Genomic DNA, 21,048 nt, shown 5'->3' on the forward strand with positions numbered 1-21,048 from the left:
ATGCATTCTAATAGATGGCAGTGAACTTTTCACAGTATTAGTAGCTATATGAATGTAATTTTGTATGAATTTCAGGTAAAATAGTTACTAAGAAATATCTAAATTTCATCCTGAGCCAGATGACTGGATTTGATTTTACCCCTCATTGCTTTAGCCAGTTGAGATCTCATATTTGGGGAGAAATAAAACTTGAATTATCTCACTAAAAAGAATATGATTACTAGCAGTAACAATCTGAATTATTTCATATTTGAATTGACTTCATGTGTTTTTACATCTGACATTCTAAAGATCAGTAACAATTTTTAAAACCTTGAAATAGTTTCAGTTCAGTTGCTCAGTCGTGTCTGACTCTTTGAGACCCCATGGACTATAGCATGCCAGGCTTCCCTATCTATCACAAACTCCCAGAGATTGCTCAAACTCATGTCCATCCAGTTGGTGATGCCATCCAACCATCTCATCCTCTGTCATCCCCTTTTCCTCCTGCCTTCAATCTTTCCCAGCATCAGGGTCTTTTCCAGTGAGTCAGTTCTTCACATCAGGCGGCCAAAGTATTGGAGTTTCAGCTTCAGCATCAGTCCTTCCAATGAATATTCAGGACTGATTTCCTTTAGGATGGACTGGTTTGATCTCCTTGAAGTCCAAGGGACTCTCAAGAGTATTCTCCAACACTACAGTTAAAAAGCATCAATTCTTTGTCCCTCAGCTTTCTTTATAGTCCAACTCTCACATCCATATATGACTACTGGAAAAACCATAGCTTTGACTAGACGGACCTTTGTTGGCAAAGTAATGTCTCTGCTTTTTAATATGCTGTCTAGGTTTGTCATAGCTTTTCTTCCAAGGGGCAAATGTCTTTTAATTTCATGGCTGCAGCTGCCATCTGCAATGATTTTAGAGCCCAAGAAAAGAAAGTCTGTCACTGTTTCCATTGTTTCTCCAACTATTTTCTACGAAGTGATGAATCTGCATGCTATGATCTTAGTTTTTTGAATGCTGAAATACTTTAGTAAAGTTTATATATTAGTCCAAAGATAAAATTAACATGCTCTGCCCTTAATGGAAAATTTCTGTAGAATTACAGCTGAGGAGTGAGGTAATGAGCTGGAAAATGCAGGTTGAAGTATCAGAACCAAATTTCTATCAAATTGAAGTCAGTGTAACTATACTTTTATTTATTGACACCCAGCTCCTTCCAAAAGCATTTGAAGTTGGTCCAAGTAAATAACATCTTCACCTTCTAAAAGGCATCCACTTTACAACCTCTTGAACTCAATAAATCTGAGAAGAGTAATAAATTTAGAAGCAAAATACATTCCAGGCCTGAGTTCACCAAATTAAAGTAGTTTTGCCTGGCAAGAATGCATGTACTCATGAAAGCAAACTATTTAAAATTTGATTAAAAAAAAAAAGATTCAGTAGTACCATCACCATGAAATGGAAACACAGATTTTGAATCTCAGATGATCTTTCTTCCATAAATGCCAAAGTTTCTCTTCATTTCAGTCACATCATCTTTAGCGGGTTGCATTTCTTGTGGAAAGAAGCCCAAGTTTACACTCAGTAGCCATGAACATGGCCACATTCATTTTGCAAAAATGAGCTGGCTGTGCCAGGAAAGAAGCTCCATAAAAATAAGACAATGAGCTGGCCTTCCACCACAGTGCTCTCCCATGAAGAAGAGAGGAAAATGCTCTCCCAGCATTTCCTCTATATTTAAGTAGCATATTCCTTTGAGAAGCCAGTGAAAGCTATGGACATATCCCCAGGAGAGGAATAAAGGCAGACATATCCATCCAAATACAATTCTTAATGATTTGAAGGCAGTCATGAAACCCTTACATCTCCTTCCCCCAGAACCTAGTGGCTCCTGTGGTCACCTGCTGTGCTCACCAGCTCTTCCCCTTTCTTCTTTTTCTCTTTTGAGCCCTTAGCACTCCCCTGCCACATTTAGCTTTGTCCTAACAGTTGTCTTTGATGTTTTTCTTAGCTCTATCAGTGCAATAGCAGGTCAACTTTAGTATACAAACTGCATTTGGTGTGTGTGTGGGGAGGGGGCAACATTTATCACATGCCAAGCACTGTACTGTGGGCTTCCCAGGCGGCTCAGTGGTAAAGAATCCGCCTGTCAGTGCAGAAGATGCAGGAGACTTGGGTTCAATCCTTGGGTCAGAAAATCCCCTGAAGGAGGAAATGGCAACCCACTCCATTAATCTTGCCTGGGAAGTCCCAGGGACAGAGGAGCCTGTTGGGCTAAGCCAAAGGGGCCACAAAGAGTCAGACATGACTGAGCAACAGAGCACACAGCATGCAAAGCCCCGTATTAAATTCTCAAAAGTATCACACAAAATATGAATTGTAGTTTTCTATATTTGACTGCCTAGATAACTATAGAGAGGTATAGTAACATCTCCAAATCACATGTCTGGATTGGAACACATGTCTATTTGATTCTCAACTTTCCCTCTTAAATTTCTGTTTTCTGAGCACATGAATCTATATTGTGGTGCTCAGGAGGTACTCTAGTCTTCTGGGAAATAAGGTCTTTCTACTTTTTCTACTACTACTACTACTACGTCGCCTCAGTCGTGTCCAACTCTGTGCGACCCCATAAACGGCAGCCCACCAGGCTCCGCCATCCCTGGGATTCTCCAACAAGAACACTGGAGTGGGTTGCCATTTCCTTCTCCAATGCATGAAAGTGAAAAGTGAAAGTGAAGTCGCTCAGTCGTGTCCGACTCTTCGTGACCCCATGGACTGCGGCCTACCAGGCTCCTCTGTCCATGGGATTTTCCAGGCAAGAGTACTGGAGTGGGGTGCCATTGCCTTCTCCGCTACTTTTTCTACTTAGATCTTTCCAGAAATTAACCCTGCTGTCTGCTGCCAGGTACCCCAGAAGAAGACTGACTCCCCTTCCCCCCACCACCCACCCCCATCAAGACGACCACTTCATGCACATCTGTAGAAACCCAGGGTTTTATGGACCTCCCTGACAGGCCAGTTCTGTACTAGCTCCTTGTAAATGAATCAAAACTCATCTTTAGGGGTTAACATAAAGATCAAATATCCCCACTTTTCTTAGATTTACAAATTCAATCCTATGAGTTTTTTTAGTAAATATTCAGTTCAGTTGCTCAGTCATGTCTGACTCTTTGTGACCCCATGAATTGCAGCATGCCAGGCCTCCCTGTCCATCACCTACTCCTGGAGTTCACTCAAACTCACGTCCATTGAGTCAGTGATGCCATCCAGCCATCTCATCCTTTGTCGTCCCCTTCTCCTCCTGCCCCCAATCCCTCCCAGCGTATTAGCTAAGCAAATATTTTCAGATGCCATTGCTTTTCAAGCAACTTTCTTGACACTACTATTTGTTATATTATTTTTTAAAAAGCTATCTTATAAATTGTTACTGAAGCATTAGCAAGTCCTCTTCTGAAGACCCAGGTTGAAGACTGGGTTCTTGATTATTTCTTGTTTCATGTAGTTTCCTCATAGTATCCCAGTTCATTTGTATTTTAAAATTTGCTTACTTATTCTGTTCATTCTTATTCCTTAAGCAAGAATATCTGATCTATCATTTATTAATATCCCAAGTTCGATTTTTAAAAATTAACATCTAGTCCCATAGTGCATGCTTTTGGTCACTAGCAACTAACATAACTGTTCATGCTCTGATCACATAGTAAACATACACCATCTACAACGGAATTCTTCTGTATTCCCTGTAGCACCTAGTATAGGGCTGAGCATGTAGCAAGGTTCTGGAACTGAGTTGAAATTAATGCATGCTTTATCACATATCATGTACTATTCTGGAAATTTTAAAAGAAGGTATTATTTTAGGTGATGTCTCATTTTCCAAGTGAAATGCATTATAAAGTCACATATATAGTAACACATGAAAATATTTTTAAAGTAACTGAATGCAATGGAATCTCAAAGAACCAAAAAGGTTAAATTACATTTGTCAAAGAAGCAATCATCATAAATTGTTCCATTTAATCTGTTACCTCTTATTAAAGAATAGATCATACACACATAGTTGCTTAAGAATAAAAACAAACAAGCAATAAAAGACTATTGAAAAAGAAACATCTAACTAGATTAGGTGGTTTAACCACAAATGTCCCAGATATGAGAAAATCACCAAAAGCCTTAACAATATGGTGGGGTTTTTCAAAGTCACACGGCCATGATTCTTCTCACTGCATATAACAAATGTTTTATTGAATGTTACAGAGGTGACTCTTCTACCTTTCTCCTTGTTTTGAGGCCCTTTTCACCTCTACTTTACCGGGGGATACCTCTGCAATATGTTGCAGTATTTGAAAATCAATAACTGAAAAGACCAATGATTACTCAGTTGTGAAGTTTCCCCCCCACCCCTTCTCTGTGCTCCTCTCTGGAAAGTAGCCAACTCTGCTTGCAAATTACTGAATTGTGCTTGTGCTGACTATTGTGTTTCCAACATAATTATTTGTTTTGGAATTGATTTGAATCAGCACCATGAAATGTTAGCATTAAACTCTATAAACTTTTTGTGGAGCCTACATTCAACTTTAATGCACATAATAGAGGGAAGTTGGCACTGGAACTGAGGACAGTAGCAGAAATCAAAATTAGTGCGTTTAACAGGTGTTCTTTCAGTGAATACATGAAACTACAAGTTCCAAAGTCATGCTCCTGGTAGGTAAATTTTTGTTAATTTTAGCAAGGCTTCATCCTGCTTATTATACTATTCTGTAAATTATAAGTAATCCTATCATTGGAAATGTATGGAGTTTATTTGTTCCTGTGGTTTATTTTTAAGACCTCAGAACCAAAAGGAGAAAATAAGTGAAGAAAACAAAGGGCTAGAATCTGGAGGAAAGCACTTATAAGTAATGTTAGCTACATGATTTACCTTTGCAAGAATCATTTGACTCTTCCATTCATTAATTTTTCTCTGAAAGTCATCCTTGATGTTTTTCAATTTAGGATAATATAAAGTCACAACATGATATTGTACTTCATTATCCATATGGTTAACCCTTTCAGTCAAAACTATCAAGATGATATAGACAAAATTTCTTCCATTAAAGCATTCTCATGTGAAAGTGAAAGTGAAGTCGCTCAGTTGTGTCTGACTCTTTGCGACCCCATGGACTGTAGCCCACCAGGCTCCTCTGTCCATGAGATTCTCCAGGCAAGACTACTGGAGTGGGTTGCCATTTCCTTCTCCAGGGGATCTCCCCAAACCAGGTATCGAACCCAGGTCTCCCACATTGCAGGCAGATGCTTTAACCTCTGAGCCACCAGGGAAGCCCTCTTCTCATGTGAAGGGAAGCCATTTTTTCCCAAAGATGGGAACTGAGAGAGTCTGGTAGAGGTAAAACAGTCTGGAATTATTCTTAAATATCTGACATGCTAAATTCAAGATTTAAATATTAGAGTCTTACTTTCTGCATTATACATACACCAAAGTTAAGGGAATCAAACGACTTTCATGACAGGCACAAGCAATTCAACTTATTAATTCTAATTCAGCTTATTACATGGGAATAAAAAGATTAAAAACAATAATCAAAACAGAAATGATAATAGTAATGGAAATTAAATTTACCAAGGGCTTAGGGAACCATGTCTTTCATTAAATACTTAATATGTATAAATAACTATGGACCTTCTAATGTAAGTACTATGTTTATTCTCAGTTTACTAATACAGATTAGTATTTAATCCTTAATTAATTAAATTGAAAGTGGGAGAAGAAGGGGATGACAGAGGATGAGATGGTTGGATGGCATCACCAGCTCAATGGACATGAGTTTGAATAAACTCTGGGAGTTGGTGACGGACAGGGAGGCCTGGAGTGCTACAGTCCATAGGGTCACAAAGAGTCGGACATGAGTGAGTGACTGAACTGAACTGAACTGAACTAAGGATTAAAGAACATCATCAAGAACATATAGCCTACAAGCAGCAAAGCAGGGATCTTGATCTCAGAACCAACTAAGCTTGGAGTTCAAGTTTATTCTGCTTCCCAAACAATGAAAAAAATTAATGATTGATAACCTTATAGCTTTATATAATTTTCTCATTCAGCACCTTCCTTGTGCTTGTCGCTCTGTCAACATTATGTTTATCTAAGTCTAAAGAAAGTAAAATTCCATTTCAAGAATCTGCCACAGAACAGAGCAGACTATAGCTATGCAAATATAATGGGAATTCAAAACATTATCAACAACAGTAAGAGGAGGGCAGTCCTAACAGGATTGGCAAGACTGCAGATTTCAAAACACTAGAATACAGAAAATAAAAGCAGTTACTATAACATGATACTCTTAATCTATTAAAGGAATTTCATTTACAAAATGTATTTTTAACATATTATCAATTTCATTTATAATATGTATTTTCATAGAATGACTACACTAGAAGGTATAATGAAGTAATTAGTTCTTTGCAGAAGTAGGTGGAATCACTATAAAAATAACACTTACAGGAACAGACAGATGATAGTGGGGATTTTTGTTTATCATATTTGTGCGTATGTTCTTTTTTGGCAACTAAACAATCCTAACTGGCATTGCCACCAAGAGACCACCTTCCCCAGATGATAAAAAAATTTTGGGGAAAAAAATTCCCTCTTAATTTATGTGGTAATGCCATTTCTTGAAAATTCAGTACATATTTAATAATAAGCTACTCAAAAACCTTTTGGAGAAGGAAATGACAACCCACTCCAGTATTCTTACCTGGAGAATCCCATGGATGGAGGAGACTTGTGGGCTACAGTCCATGGGGTCACAAAGAGTCAGACACAACTAAAGCCATTTAGCACAAAAACCTTTTCAATCTATCTGTGAAATTGAACTGGGATCTCAACTCCAATAATTATATATAGTTTTTTAAGTGTGTGCTTATGCTGCTAGGGACATAGGAACTAATGTCCAACACAAGGAAATTTGGGGGTTTTCCCACGCGGGGCATCATCTACCCTTCCTAGCATCTGCACACCAGGTATCAATGGCATAGTCAGTTCTGCTATAACATGATATACACACTCCTTTAAAAATACAAATTAAGAGCCACAGAGCTTATGATGGGGAAAATGGGCTAAATTTTGTCATCAACATGTTTAAAACAAGATAGAAACATAATAAAAAAGGGTAGTACAATTTTCTATATGTGAGTGAAAGTCGCTCAGTCTTGTCCAACTCTTTGCAACCCCATGGACTATACAGTCCATCGAATTCTCCAGGCCAGAATACTGGAGTAGGTAGCCTTTCCCTTCTCCAGGGGATCTTCCCAACCCAGGGATCAAACCCAGGTCTCCCACATTGCAGGCAGATTATTTACCAGCTGAGCCACAAGGGAAGCCAAATTTTCTATATATCCAGTGATAATAAATGTATAAAATCTAGGATAAATATGGTATTTTATCTTGCAAAAGACCTGGAGTTTATTTGGGGAAGTGGGCATGGGAAGGGATGCAACTTGAAAGTGATTCTGAGGTACTAGGAGGCAGGTTTTCTGATCTGTAGCATCAGATGCAGAGAGATATGGCTCATTAACCTTCTGGAGATCTCGCTCAGCTTTTAATCCCACGGCATGTTTTTACATTTGAGATTCAGGCCCTTCAGGGTACATGTTTATAACAGATGTCTATTTCATCAAAATTGAAATTTTGATCCAATGTATAACCTTCTTCTTCAATTAAGTTAGGAATTATTGCTTAAAATTCTTTTCCAACTTTCTCATCTGCATCCATAGCTTTGCCTGGCAACTGAAGACGCTGGAAATCATAGTGTTATTGGAAACCTCTAAGCCTGACACTACTAGCACCAAGAGGACAGTTGACAATTTCCATGAGGACCTTCAGGTGTTTCCTTTTTTTGTAAGTACTACTTGGAGTTTTGAAAAGAAAGTGAAAGTGTTAGTTGCTCAGTCATGTCCAACTCTGTGCGCCACTATGGACTGTAGCCCACCAGGGTCCTCTGTTCATGGGTTTCTCCAGGTGAGCATACTGGAGTGGGTTGTCATTCCTTTCTTGGAGAATCAAACCCAGGTCTCCTGTCTTGCAGGCAGATTCTTTACCATCTGAGCCACCTTGGAGTTTTGAGCCAGGATGCTTAAAAAGATTTGTGATGTTGAAAAAGTGTTTGGTTTGTGTTGTATCAGTTCAGTTCGGTTGCTCAGTCATGTCCAGCTCTTTTCGACCCCATGGACTGCAGCACACCAGGCCTCCCTGTCCATCACCAATTCCCAGAGTTTACTCAAACCCATGTTCATCAAGTCAGTGATGCCATCCAACCATCTCATCCTCTGTCGTCCCCTTCTCCTCCCTCCTTCAATCTTGCCCAGCTGCGGGGTCTTTTCCAGCGAGTCAGTTCTTTGCATCAGGTGGCCAAAGTATTGGCATTTCAGCATCAACATCAGTCCTTCTGTTGTCCTTTTGCATTTGTGAATATATATTTATAAATGCTAAAGGACAATAAAACATAACTTATGTAGCATAACATACATGGTAAACTGAGGTACTAGTAGATGTTTGAGTGTGTGTGTGTGCTGTGTATTTCCATGCATCTGGTTCATCTTGGCGCAGTTATTTGCATTATCATAATTTTCCCTCATGAAATTTTGCAAAAAAGCAAATGTTAAATTCACCTTATGCTAAAATTATTTCCTAATATACTGATTTTCTTGGAATAAATTTATGGTTTCAAAAGAAGCATTATAGCAGGAGTGACTGTACAGTTCAATCACTTTTATAACAACAACAAAAAAAATCCAACAAATTCTTTTATATGCTCCTCTGGGGATGAGAACCACTGCTGTGGTTCTTCATGATTCTGGTTGGTGAAATGTTACCTCTAAAGTGTCTTTGGCATGTTGACCTCAGTTATTAGGTTAACTCTCAAACACTCATTTTTCTCGTTTTCAGAGCTGCCTACATATACGAGGTTATACCGGAGTAGAGAAATGGGAAACTTAGTTGTGAAAGGCAGGGGAAGCTTATACAGTAAAGATGAGCTGGGTCATGAAGAATAAGTGCTCTCCAAGCAGCCTGAGCAAAGGCCCAAAAAAGTGATTTACTGAACAGAGAGAAGCAAGAGTTGAGTTTGGTAGCATGTAGGCTGTATAGAGGGAATGGCAGGGAAGGACTCAGGGAAATTCTTTGCCATGCTAAGTTTGGACTTCAGTCTCAGGTAGGGGCCAAGCTATAAAGCTTTGTCAGCATAAGGGTAATAGGTCGGAAGTGCAAAGATCAGTAGCAGCAACAGACTGAAGGCCAGTCCTCCAGGCTGATGGGACTGTACCTTCCAGTCTTGAACATCAGAAGATTATCAGAAATACAAAGCATGAATGTCAGCTAAGGCAAGGATGTGTTTATGAAAAAAAATTATGGGGAAAAATAGTGCTACCTTTTGTTAAGTAAGTACTATATGCCAGGCAGTGTCTTGTGTCCTAAACATTAAAAAAAAAACCCTCATAACATCTATATGAGTCTGACTGCATGGAATCACATTTTAATCTCTGTTTTACAGATGATGAGAATAAGGCAGCACAGTGTATTTAATCTGCCATTTAGAAATAATCAGCAGGGGCCGCCAAGAATTGACTGAGAGTCTAACACTTCAACTTTTACTGTTTCAGGACAAAATCACTTTCTTAACAAAGTGTGCCTTCCACTCCTTAAACCATTTAATAAAATCTCCTTGTATATGAAATGTTTCCTTATTAATTTTAGTAGGTTTAAGTATATACAGTCAACTACAAATCGGCACTTGCCATCTACAAGGATCAAATAATGTGCTGTTGCAGAGGCTGATCTTCAACACACCTTGAAAGGGGTTCAGGGTGGAAAGCAGAAATGAGGTACTCTGTGCTGGTGGGGGCAGGAACTGGCAAGATAGGTCTTCAGATAGATATTTTCAGGAGCTGATTTTTATGAGCCCAATTCTTGAATCTCCTCATATATAGAAAAGCACTAAAATCCTTCATGGTGACATTTGTTTCTCATGGCTAGCAAAAGCTTCACAAGACTAGCAGAAACCTGGAAAAATATTTGCTCGACTGCATGTATCCCCTCTTCACCAAAATCTCATGTATACTGACCATCCCCCTGCTTCTTTGGAGCAGTTTCTCAAGAGCTATCTGAGGTGCTGTCTCCCAGTCTGCACTCTTGATTTTGCCCCAAGTAAAACTGAACTCACAGCTTTGGCACATGCCCTAACTGCATGGTCGAGACTGGCCCTTGACATCTGTAACGTGGTCTGAGCACAGGGTGGAGGTCACTGAATGCAACATCCTATGAGCAAGTGAAACTAGAGGAAGTGCAAAGGAAAAGGAAAAAAAAAAGAAAAGATCCAAAGAAACTAGAGGCTGGAGATGTTGAGTACTGGTCCAACCTCTCAAAAGTGATAGAGTGAGAATCACAACAGAAGCCTTGGTAATCCCCACTTCATGCTCTTCTAGTCAATGTCAGAGCCTAAGAGCTAGAGTTACAAGAGACAGCAGTTCAAATCCTGGTAACACCACATCCAAGCTGGGAAACTAGTGAAGAGAGACTTCTGGGATGCTGAGAGGAGCAATAGGTGCTTAATTTTGGACTGTGGTCTTCCCACAGACTGTTGCCCGGTCCTCAGCTCTATGAGGCCTTTGTTCCTCCCAGGGCCTCACACATAGCACTGCCCTTAGAATCTGAATAAAAACTCACTGCTGAGCCGCAGCCTCCCAGCTCCATCCCTCCCAGGTCCCCTCTTCCCAGGAGATCAAGCCCTGAGCCTTTGGAGTGGGAGCACTGACTCCAAGACCCTAGACCACCAGAGAAGTAACCTTAGGGAGTATCGAATAGTGAGAACTCACCCAAAGGAAACCACTTGAATACAAGCCCTGGCATCACCCAGCCACCAGTAGCACCCTGTGCAGGACACCTCATCTAAACAACAAACAAAGCAAAAATACAAACCAGATCCTCAGCAGACAAGATTACCACCTCACTCAGCCTTGCCCATCAGAGAAAAATCAAACAAACAAAAACTCAGCACAAATCTCATGCTATATGAAACTTATACAAACCACTGGATCAACCTTAGGAGGGCAGAAACCAAAAGGAAGAAAGAATTCAACCTCCCAAGAAGTCTGGGAAAAGGAGACCTCAAACACAATAAGTTAAAAGATAATAATGAAAAGGCAGAGAAATACTACACAAATGAAGGAAAAACTAGAAACACAGAAGTCCAAATAAATGAAGAGGAAATAGGCAAACTACATGAAAAAGAATTCAGAAGAATTCTTGAAAACAAAATGGAGAAAATGTAAGAATCAATTAACAAAGACCTAGAAGAAGAATTAAAGAATAAACATACAGAGACAAACAACACAATTACTGAAATTAAAAATACTCTAGAAGGAATCAATAGCAGAATACCTGAAGCAGAAGAACAACCAGTGAGCTGGAAGATAAAATGGTGAAAATAACTTCTGAAGAGCAGAATAAAGTAAAAAGAATGAAAAGAGCTGAGGACAATCTCAGAGACCTCTGGGACAATATCAAATTCACCAACACCCGAATTATAGGGGTCCCAGAAGAAGAAGAGAAAAGGAAAGGGTATGAGAAAATTTTTGAAGTGATTATAGTTGAAAATTTCCCCAAAATGGAAAAGGAAATAGTCAATCAAGTCTAAGAGGCACAAAGAGTCCTATACAGGATAAAGACAAGGAGAAACACGCCAAGACACATATTAATCAAACTAACAAAGACTAAACACAAATAAAGAATATTAAAAGCAGCAAGGGAGAAGCAATAAGTAGCATACAAGGGAAACTCCATATGCTTAACAGCTGAACTTTCAGCAGAAACTCTGCAGGCCAGAAGGGAATGGCAGGACATATTTAAAGTACTGAAAGGGAAAGTTCTACAACCAAGATTACTATACCTGGCAAGGATCTCATTCAAAATTGATGGAGAAATAAAAAGCTTTTCAGACAAGCCAAAGTTAAGAGAATTCAATACCACCAAACCAGCTTTACAACAAATGTTAAACAGACTTATATAGTCAAGAAATACAACAGAAGGAAAAAAGATTCACAAAATCAATCCCATACAATTAAGAAAATGGCAACAGGAACATATATATATATCAATAATTACTTTAAATGTAAATGGATTAAATGCTCCAACCAAAAAACATAGACTGACTGAAGGGATACAAAAATAAGATCCGTACATATGCTGTCTACAAGAAACCCACTTCAGACCTCATGACACATATAGACTGAAAGTGAGAGGATGGAAAAATATATTCCATGCAAATGGGAAGCAAAAGAAAGCTGGAGAAGCAATCCTCATATCAGACAAAATAGACCTTAAAATAAAGATTACAAGAAATAATGAAGGACAATATATAATGATCAAGGGATCAATCTAAGAGGAAGACATAACAATTGTAAATATCTATGCACTCAACATTACTTTGCCAACAAAGGTTTGTCTAGTCAAGGCTATGGTTTTTCCTGTGGTCATGTATGGATGTGAGAGTTGGACTGTGAAGAAGACTGAGGGCCGGAGAATTGATGCTTTTGAACTGTGGTGTTGGAGAAGACTCTTGAGAGTCCTTTGGACTGCAAGGAGATCCAACCAGTCCATTCTGAAGGAGATCAGCCCTGGGATTTCTTTGGAAGGAATGATGCTAAAGTTGAAACTCCAGTACTTTGGCCACCTCATGCGAAGAGTTGACTCATTGGAAAAGACTCTGACGCTGGGAGGGATTGGGGACAGGAAGAGAAGGGGACGACAGAGGATGAGATGGCTGGATGGCATCACTGACTCGATGGACGTGAGTCTGAGTGAACTCCAGGAGTCGGTGATGGACAGGGAGGCCTGGCGTGCTGCGATTCATGGGGTCGCAAAGAGTTGGACACTACTTAGCGACTGATCTGATCTGATCTGATGCACCCAACATAGGAGCACCTCAATACATAAGACAAACACTAACAGCCATAAAAGGAGAAATTGACAATAACACAATAATAGTAGGAGACTTTAACATCCCACTCACACCAATGGACAGATCATCAAAACAGAAAATTAATAAGGAAACACAGGTCTTAAATGATACATTAGATGAGATGGATCTCACTGATATCTTCAGGACATTCCATCCAAATGCAGAAGAACACACCTTCTTCTCAAGTGCACATGGAACATTCTCCAGGATAGTCCACATCTTGGGTCACAAATGAAACCTCAGTAAATTTAAGAAAATTGAAATTGTATCAAGCATCTTCTCCAATAACAATAAAATGCTATGAGACTAGCTATCAATTACAAGATAAAAACTGTAAGAAACAAAAACACATGGAGATTAAACAACACATTTTTAAATAACCAACAGGTTACTGAAGAAATCAAAAGGGAAATCAAAAAATTTCTAGAAACAAATGACAATGAAAACATGACAACTCAAAACCTACGGGATGCAGCAGAAGCAGTTCTAAGAGGGAAGTTTATAGCAATACCATCCTACCTCAAGAAACAAGAAAAAAACCGAATAGACAACCTAACTTTACACCTAAAACAACTGGAAAAAGAAGAAGAAGAACAACAACAACAACAAAAAACAACCAAAATTAGTTGGAAGGAAAGAAATCATAAAGATATAAGCAGAAATAAATGAAAAAGGAATGAAAGAAAGAATGGTAAGATTAATAAGACTAAAAGCTGGTTCTTTGAGAAGATAAACAAAATTGACAAATTTTAGTCAGATCATCAAGAAAAAAAAGAGAGAAGAATCAAATCAACAAAATTAGAAATGAAAAAGGAGAGGTTACAGCAGACAATGCAGAAATATAAAGGATGATAAGAGACTATTATGAACAACTATATGGCAATAAAATGGATAACCTGGAAGAAATGGACAGATTCCTAGAAAAGCTCAATCTTCTAAGACTGAACCAGGAAGAAATAGAAATTATGAACAACCCAATGACAAGCACTGAAATTGAAGCATGATCAAAAATCTCCCCCCGAAACAAAAACCCAGGACCAGATGGCTTCAAAGGAGAATTCTATCAAACATTTAGCAAAGAGCTAATGCCTATCCTTCTAAAACTCTTTCAAAAAATTGCAGAGGAAGGAACCCTTCCAAACTCATTCTATGAGGCCACCATCACCCTGACACCAAAACCAAACAACACACAAAAAAGAAAACTACAAGCCATACCACTGATGAACATAGATGCAAACATTTTCAACAAAATTTTAGCAAACAGAATTCAGCAACACATCAAAAAGCTCATACGCCATGACCAAGTTGGGTTTATTCCTGGAATGCAAGGATTCTTCAATAGATATAAATCAATCAATGTGATACACCATTTTAACAAATTGAAAGATAAAAACCATATCATAATCTCAATAGATGCAGAAAAAGCCTTTGGCAAAATTCAGCACCCATTTATGATTAAAACTCTTCAAAAAATGGGCATAGAAGGGACCTACCTCAACATAGTAAAAGGCCATCTATGATAAGCCAACAGTAAACATTATCCTCAATGGTGAAAAACTGAAAGCATTCCCCCTAAGATCAGGAACAAGACAATGGTGTCCACGTTCACCACTATTATTCACCATAGTTCTGGGAGTCCTGGCTATAGCAATCAGAGAAGAAAAAGAAAGAAAAGGAATCCAGATTGGAAAAGAAGTAGTAAAGCTCTCACTGTTTGCAGATGACAGGATACTGTACACAGAAAACCCTAAAGATAGTATAAGAAAATTACTAGAGCTAATCAGTGAATTTAGCAAAGTTGCAAGATACAAAATCAATACACAGAAATCACTTGCATTTCTATATACTAACAATGAAAAATTAGAAAGAGAAATTACGGAATCAATCCCATTCACCATTGCAACAAAAAGAATTAAATATCTAGGAATAAACCTACCTAAGGAGACAAAAGAATCATACACAGAAAATTATAAGACACTAATGAAAGAAATCAAAGATGACATAAACAGATGGAGAGATATTCCATGTTCCTGGGTAGGAAGAATTAATATTGTGAAAATGACTATACTACCAAAAGCAGTCTACAGATTCAATGCAATCCCTATCAAATTACCAATGGCATTTTTCATAGAACTAGAACAAAAAATTTCACAATTCATATGGAAACACAAAAGATCCCGAATAGCCAAAGCAGTCTTGAGAAAGAATGGAACTGGAGGAATCAACCTTCCTGACTTCAGTTACACTACAAAGCTACAGTCATAAAGACAGTATGGTAGTGGCACAAAAACAGAAATATAGACCAATGAAACAAGATAGAAAGCCCATAAGTAAACCTATGCACCTATGGGTACCTTATTTTTGACAAAGGAGGCAAGAATATACAATGGGGCAAAGACAGCCTCTTCAACAAATGGTGCTGGGAAAACTGAAGAGATACATGTAAAAGAATGGAATTAGAACACTTCCTAACATCATACACAAAGATAAACTCAAAATGGGTTAAAGACCTAAATTTAAGACCAGAAACTATAAAATTCTTACAGGAAGACAGGGAGAACACTCAATGACATAAATTAAAGCAAGATCCTCTATGACCCACCTCCTAGAGTAACAGAAGTAAAAACAAAAGTAAACAATTGGGACCTGATTAAACTTAAAAGCTTTTGCACAGCAAAGGAAATTATAATCAAGGTGAAAAAACAGCCCTCAGAATGGGAGAAAATAATAGCAAATGAAACAATTGACAAAGGATTAATTTCCAAAATATATAAGCTCATGCAACTCAATGCCAGAAAAACAAACAACCCAATAAAAAAGTGGGAAACAGACCTAAACAGACATTTCTCCAAACACATACAGATGGCTAATAAACACAAGAAAAGATGCTCAACATGGCTCATTATTAGAGAAATGCAAATTAAAGCTACAATGAGATATCACCTCACACCGTTCAGAATGGCCATCATCAAAATGTCTACAAACAATAAATGCTGGAAAGGGTGTGGAGAAAAAGGAATGCTTCTGCACTGTTGTTGGGAATGTAAATTGATACAGCCACTATGGACGACAGTATGGAGATTCCTTAAAAAACTAGGAATAAAACCACTGTATAACCCAGCAATCCCACTCCTAGGCATATAACCTGAGGAAATCAAAATTGAAAAAGATACATGTATCCCATTGTTCATTGCAGCACAATTTACAATAGCTAGAACTTGGAAGCAACCTAGATATCCATTAACTGATGAATGGGTAAAGAAGCTGTGGTACATATACACAATGGAATATCACTCAGCCATAAAAAGGAACACGTTTGAGTCAGTTCTGATGAGGTGGATGAACCTAGAACCTATTATACAGAGTAAAATGAGTCAGAAAGAGAAATAAATATCGTATTCTAACATGTATATATAGAATCTAGAAGAATGGTACTGAAGACCTTATTTACAGGGCAGCAATGGAGAGAAACAGACATAGAGAATAGACTTATGGACATGGGGAGAAGGGAGGAGAGGGTGAGACCTAGGGAAAGAGTAACATGGAAACGTACATTACCATATGTAAAATAGATAGCCAACAGGAATCTGCTGTATGGCTCAGGAAACCCAAACAGGGGCTCTGTATCAAACTAGAGGAGGGGAATGGGGAGGGAGATGGGAGGGAAGTTCAAAAGGTAGGGAATATATGTATACCTATGGCTGATTCATGTTGAGGTTTGACAGAAAACAACAAAATTCTGTAAAGCGATTATCCCTCAATAAAAAAAAAATTAAAAAGAAAAAAAAAGACTCACAACTTTCATGCTGTGCATTTTTTTAGTCAACAATGTATTAAGTAGAATAATTCCAAACCCTTAGAAATGTTAGTTCTTACTGAAAACTAAGAAGTAAGCAACAATGAATTGTTTGTTATATCAGTATTGTTTTCTCAAAGTTTCTAAGAGACCCAAACATCTTTAGTTTTTCTGTAATAAGACAAAAGTAGGTGAATTTAGACTTGTTTAACAATGAATGGTTCAGTATTCTATCTTATTTGGAAATAATCTAGTCATTCTTTGAACTCCCATCATTTAACTTAACCTAGCAAAACTCTGAAGTCTCAAGTTACCAGAAAGATGAAGGGAAACTATTTTTAAGTCGACCTAATAGAAAGCATAATTATTCTTAAAAGTTCACCTAAAAATTCTTCTCATTTACATTTAACTTACTTATGAAAATTCCAACTTACAAAGTTATTTTTCTTGCTGAAAAACTTTGTAGTTATCTTTGGTACAGTGAAAGTACTATAATGTTAACAATTCTAAAGACTTGCCCATATTAATTAAATCAAACTTCAACTAGCTTTCATTTACTAAGGATTAATCCTTGATCTTGGGAACTTGACAAATATCTGGGATACTTTGTATTTGTGAAAATTTTATATAAGTGCTTATTATTTAAGCCAATTAAATAAACTTCCTTTAAAATTAATTTTGACAATACCATCTGAAGGTAGAAAAACACCACCTTTATAATGAACATATATAGACATTCATACATATATACAGATAGACACAGACAGAAATATTTTCACTTTAAAATTTTAGTCATGAATCAGGTATAATACACAAGCTACTACTTTATTAAAAAAAAAAAAAAACAACTGTTAGAATAAGTCTACTCACTTGATGTGGAGAAGGCTTTTAAGATGTTTATTTGCCCTTGACAAGCAATTTTAAGGAGGCTGTTTGGGAAAGAGTTCTTTTTGCAGTTTGTGTTTAAAATGGTCTCTTTTCCTTATTTTTTAGTCTTAGGAATTGGAGGTGGCCTGCATAAGAGCTCCCCAAGAGGTCACATGCCTTTTGAAATAAATGGGGGATGTGTGGGGATCAGTGAAAAGGAATGGGTGGGATTTGAATGGTCTCTAACGCTGCATTTTCAGCTTTTCAAAGATCTGTAAGAGATAACATAGTTGATTCACCCTGTTCAATTACCGTTTACACCTGGTTTTCAAAGGGGGCTGGCATTACAGCAGGAGTCATGACGGTTGGTCTTTTGTGAAGGAGGGATCTCAGCACTATATAAAGGAAATTGATACAAAAAGAGCTGTGTAGAGAGCGGGAGGGGCTGAGAGAAGCACAGCAGGTGAACACCATTAGAAGAAGAAAGTAGAGAGAGAGGAACATTAGGGGAAAATGTAGTAGTTTGTTTGAGGTTAGTCAGTCCTTGAGACAACTCAGAATTAGCCTTAGATAATTTGGAGTTAGTATCCTGGAGGGAAGCAATTTGGGAATTGCTAACTCACATTGAGGCCTCAAAATGTCAGTTGAAGTAAGTTTCCCATTTGGACTGCCTTGTCTTACATCCTTTTCCTAATTGACTGCCCAGGTAGACTAATTTAGGAATTGACTGTCCAGGGTAGACTAATTTCAGCCAATTTAACTGTAAATCATCCCAGGGAATCATAGTCCAGTGAGATAAATCCTTGTCGGGTGAAGGGCCATAGCTGTGGTAGATAAAACCAGCCAGAGTACTAGAAGGAGGCTGCTGTAGCCTTACCTTAACACAAACTTCCCACTATGCCAAGAGTAATTACTCACCAAGACAAAACAGGAAATAATGCCCAAGAACAGAAGCCAGGAACTAGAAAATAAACTACAACCTCAGTCAAGGCGGAGACTCGGGTAGATGCTAGGCCAAACATGGCAGCTGTCTTGGCTCTCAGGGAGAGAGGGAGCTGTTTAGAAAGGAGAGTGACATCAAGTTGCTTCATCAGTTACCAGGGAAACCAGTAGAGAGGCCCTGCCCCTCACTGCAGTTTTGATAAGCTATTCTGGTGGAGATGTTCTGATCTAAAGACTAGAATAATCAGTAGTGTGGTTCTGGGGGCAAGTATGTGGGAAGGTCAGTCATGTGAGTAGGATGCAAATGAAGCAGGTACTGGTTGAGTAGCGAATAGACAGAGGGCAAGAGTACAGCCATCCATCCTGGTTGGGTGGCCTGATCACACGACTGTAAATAAGAAAAGGGTTTATCTGGGGTCTTAGGAACTGCAATTCAGGAAGCACAGATTCGAGTAGCAAGCAACTCAAACATGCTCCAAGGGAAGTAAAAATGGCAGAGGCTTATAAAGACAACAAAGACATTCCAGAGAATTTACAAAGGTTGTTTTGCAGAATTACCATTAGTACCGGCAGGTAGTTAGCTGTGGGCAGCTGATTCGTTGCTAAGCTGCAGTTTCCAGAGAATGAAGAAAATGAGTTCCAGGTGGACTGATTGATTGGCCAAGTCAGATGTTTACGTTGCCTTCAGGTATGATGTAAGTTCTGCTTCCTTAACAACCTCTGATTCCACTTTAGGTCCGTTCACATAAGCAACTCTATTTTATTGTTCAGGGTCCATGGGGTCTCCCCATGTCCTGAACTGCCACAACATACTCCTAGTTCATGCAAATTAGGGCAACATAATTGTTACTAGCATAACTTTTTCACACTGAAAGGTGTTCCAATTTGGTGGGAAGAAGTCAAATGGAGGTAAACTCGTGTAAGTTTCTTGTATCATTTAGAAACTAGTGCAGGTATTTACTTACATGTAATATGTTAAGGGGACTTCCCTGGTGGCTCATACGGTAAAACGTCAAGGATGCATTTGGAAATGTATACTGTACGTGTGCTCAGTCCTGTCTGACTCTTTGTGATCCCATGGACTGCAGCCTGCCAGACTTCTCTGTCCACGAAATTTTCCAGGTAAGAATACTAAGTGGGTTACCATTTCCTACTCCAAGGGATCTTCTCAATCCAGGAATTGAACCTATGTCTCCCACATTACAGGTGGATTCTTTACTGCTGAGCCACTGGGGAAACCCTTGGAAATGTATATTCAACTACTAAACACACAAAAAGTTAGAACTAGAAATTAAAAGAGAAGGAAAAAACATGAGACAGTAAAAAATATTTGATTAATCCAAAATAAGTTAGGAAAGAAGAAATAACATCAAATAAAGAATAGATGGGACTTGTAGAAAACAAATAGCAAGAAGATAGAACTGTATCAGTTATCAATTTATCAGTTATCAATTTAAGTGTAAACAGATTAAACACTCAAAACCAAAAATTACTATATTGGTTAAAAAACAAACAAGATCCAACTATGTACATATACACTTTAAATATAAAGACCCAGATGGGTTAAAAGTACACTCCACAGTACTGGCACAAGCAATGGGTAAGAAAGAGAACTTGAGAAAATGGTAATGTTCTAGAAAGACAGCTAAGAGGAATGAGAGACAGAGTTTGCTAGGAAAAAAAGAGATTTCCACTTAACCTTGAAGGTCAGTTTTGCTGCTTATAAATTTTCAGAACCCGAGTCTAATAGTAAGCCTATGTCAGAGCCCAGGGCAGGCTGCCCCAAATATGCATCAATGGCATATTTGAATTAATGTCAGTTAAGAAACAGCCAATGTAAAAGGGATATTTTGACCTTCCTCTCTATGTCCTTGAAAGCAGGAAATAAATCTCCCATGTGAAAGGTACCCTCTGGGAACCGGAAGGTGGAAAGACATCCTTATTACCAGATAGGGGATTTAGGGGCCCAGAAGCCTGTACAAAAAAAAAAAAAACCTCTTACTTCTTTCTTAATTTACTACCCATGCCCAAAGTTTACTTAAATTCCTTACTAATTAATGATGTCAACCTACGTTTCTTTGTCCTGTCAATTCCTCTGAAATTTATTGTTTGTCTAAAAAGTATAAAAGCTGCCTGCTCTGGCCACTTCTTAGGATCCATTTCTATGAGACCTCCTTACACATGAATTGGTGGCTTGATGGTAAATAATGTGCCTGTGATGCAGGAGACCTGGGTTCAATCCCTGGGTTTGGAAGATCCCCTGGAGAAGGGAATGGCTACCCACTCCAGTATTCTTGCCTGTAGAATATCCTGAACAGAGGAGCCTGACAGGGTACAGTCCATGGGGTTGCAAAGTTGGAAACAACTGACTTTCACTTAGTTACATCTGAATTAAATTTCCTTTTCTCCTATTAATCTGTCTTGTATCAATTTTATTATTGATTG

The 21,048-nt window shown here is 38.3% G+C and overlaps 1 long non-coding RNA gene across 4 annotated transcripts in view; it reads right to left on the reverse strand.

Annotated features, from left to right (window-relative positions):
• Positions 1-20,705, reverse strand: part of LOC147359394 (uncharacterized) — a 62,035-nt gene extending 41,330 nt beyond the window's left edge. For 2 of the 4 annotated variants that reach the window (XR_015140759.1, XR_015140760.1), the window contains exons 1-2: positions 17,665-20,699; positions 13,131-13,236 (exon numbers count right to left, since the gene is read on the reverse strand). This is a non-coding gene — a long non-coding RNA (uncharacterized LOC147359394). Of the gene's footprint in view, positions 1-13,130; positions 13,237-17,664 lie in introns of all 4 variants that reach the window. The other 2 variants (XR_015140761.1, XR_015140758.1) reach the window with 2 other exon arrangements.
• Positions 20,706-21,048: the final 343 nt, after the last annotated feature.

Source organism: Bos grunniens, chromosome 14, assembly GCF_055505025.1.
Source record: "Bos grunniens cultivar Pamir isolate PY7600 chromosome 14, Bosgru_T2T1.0, whole genome shotgun sequence".
Taxonomy (NCBI): domain Eukaryota; kingdom Metazoa; phylum Chordata; class Mammalia; order Artiodactyla; family Bovidae; genus Bos; species Bos grunniens.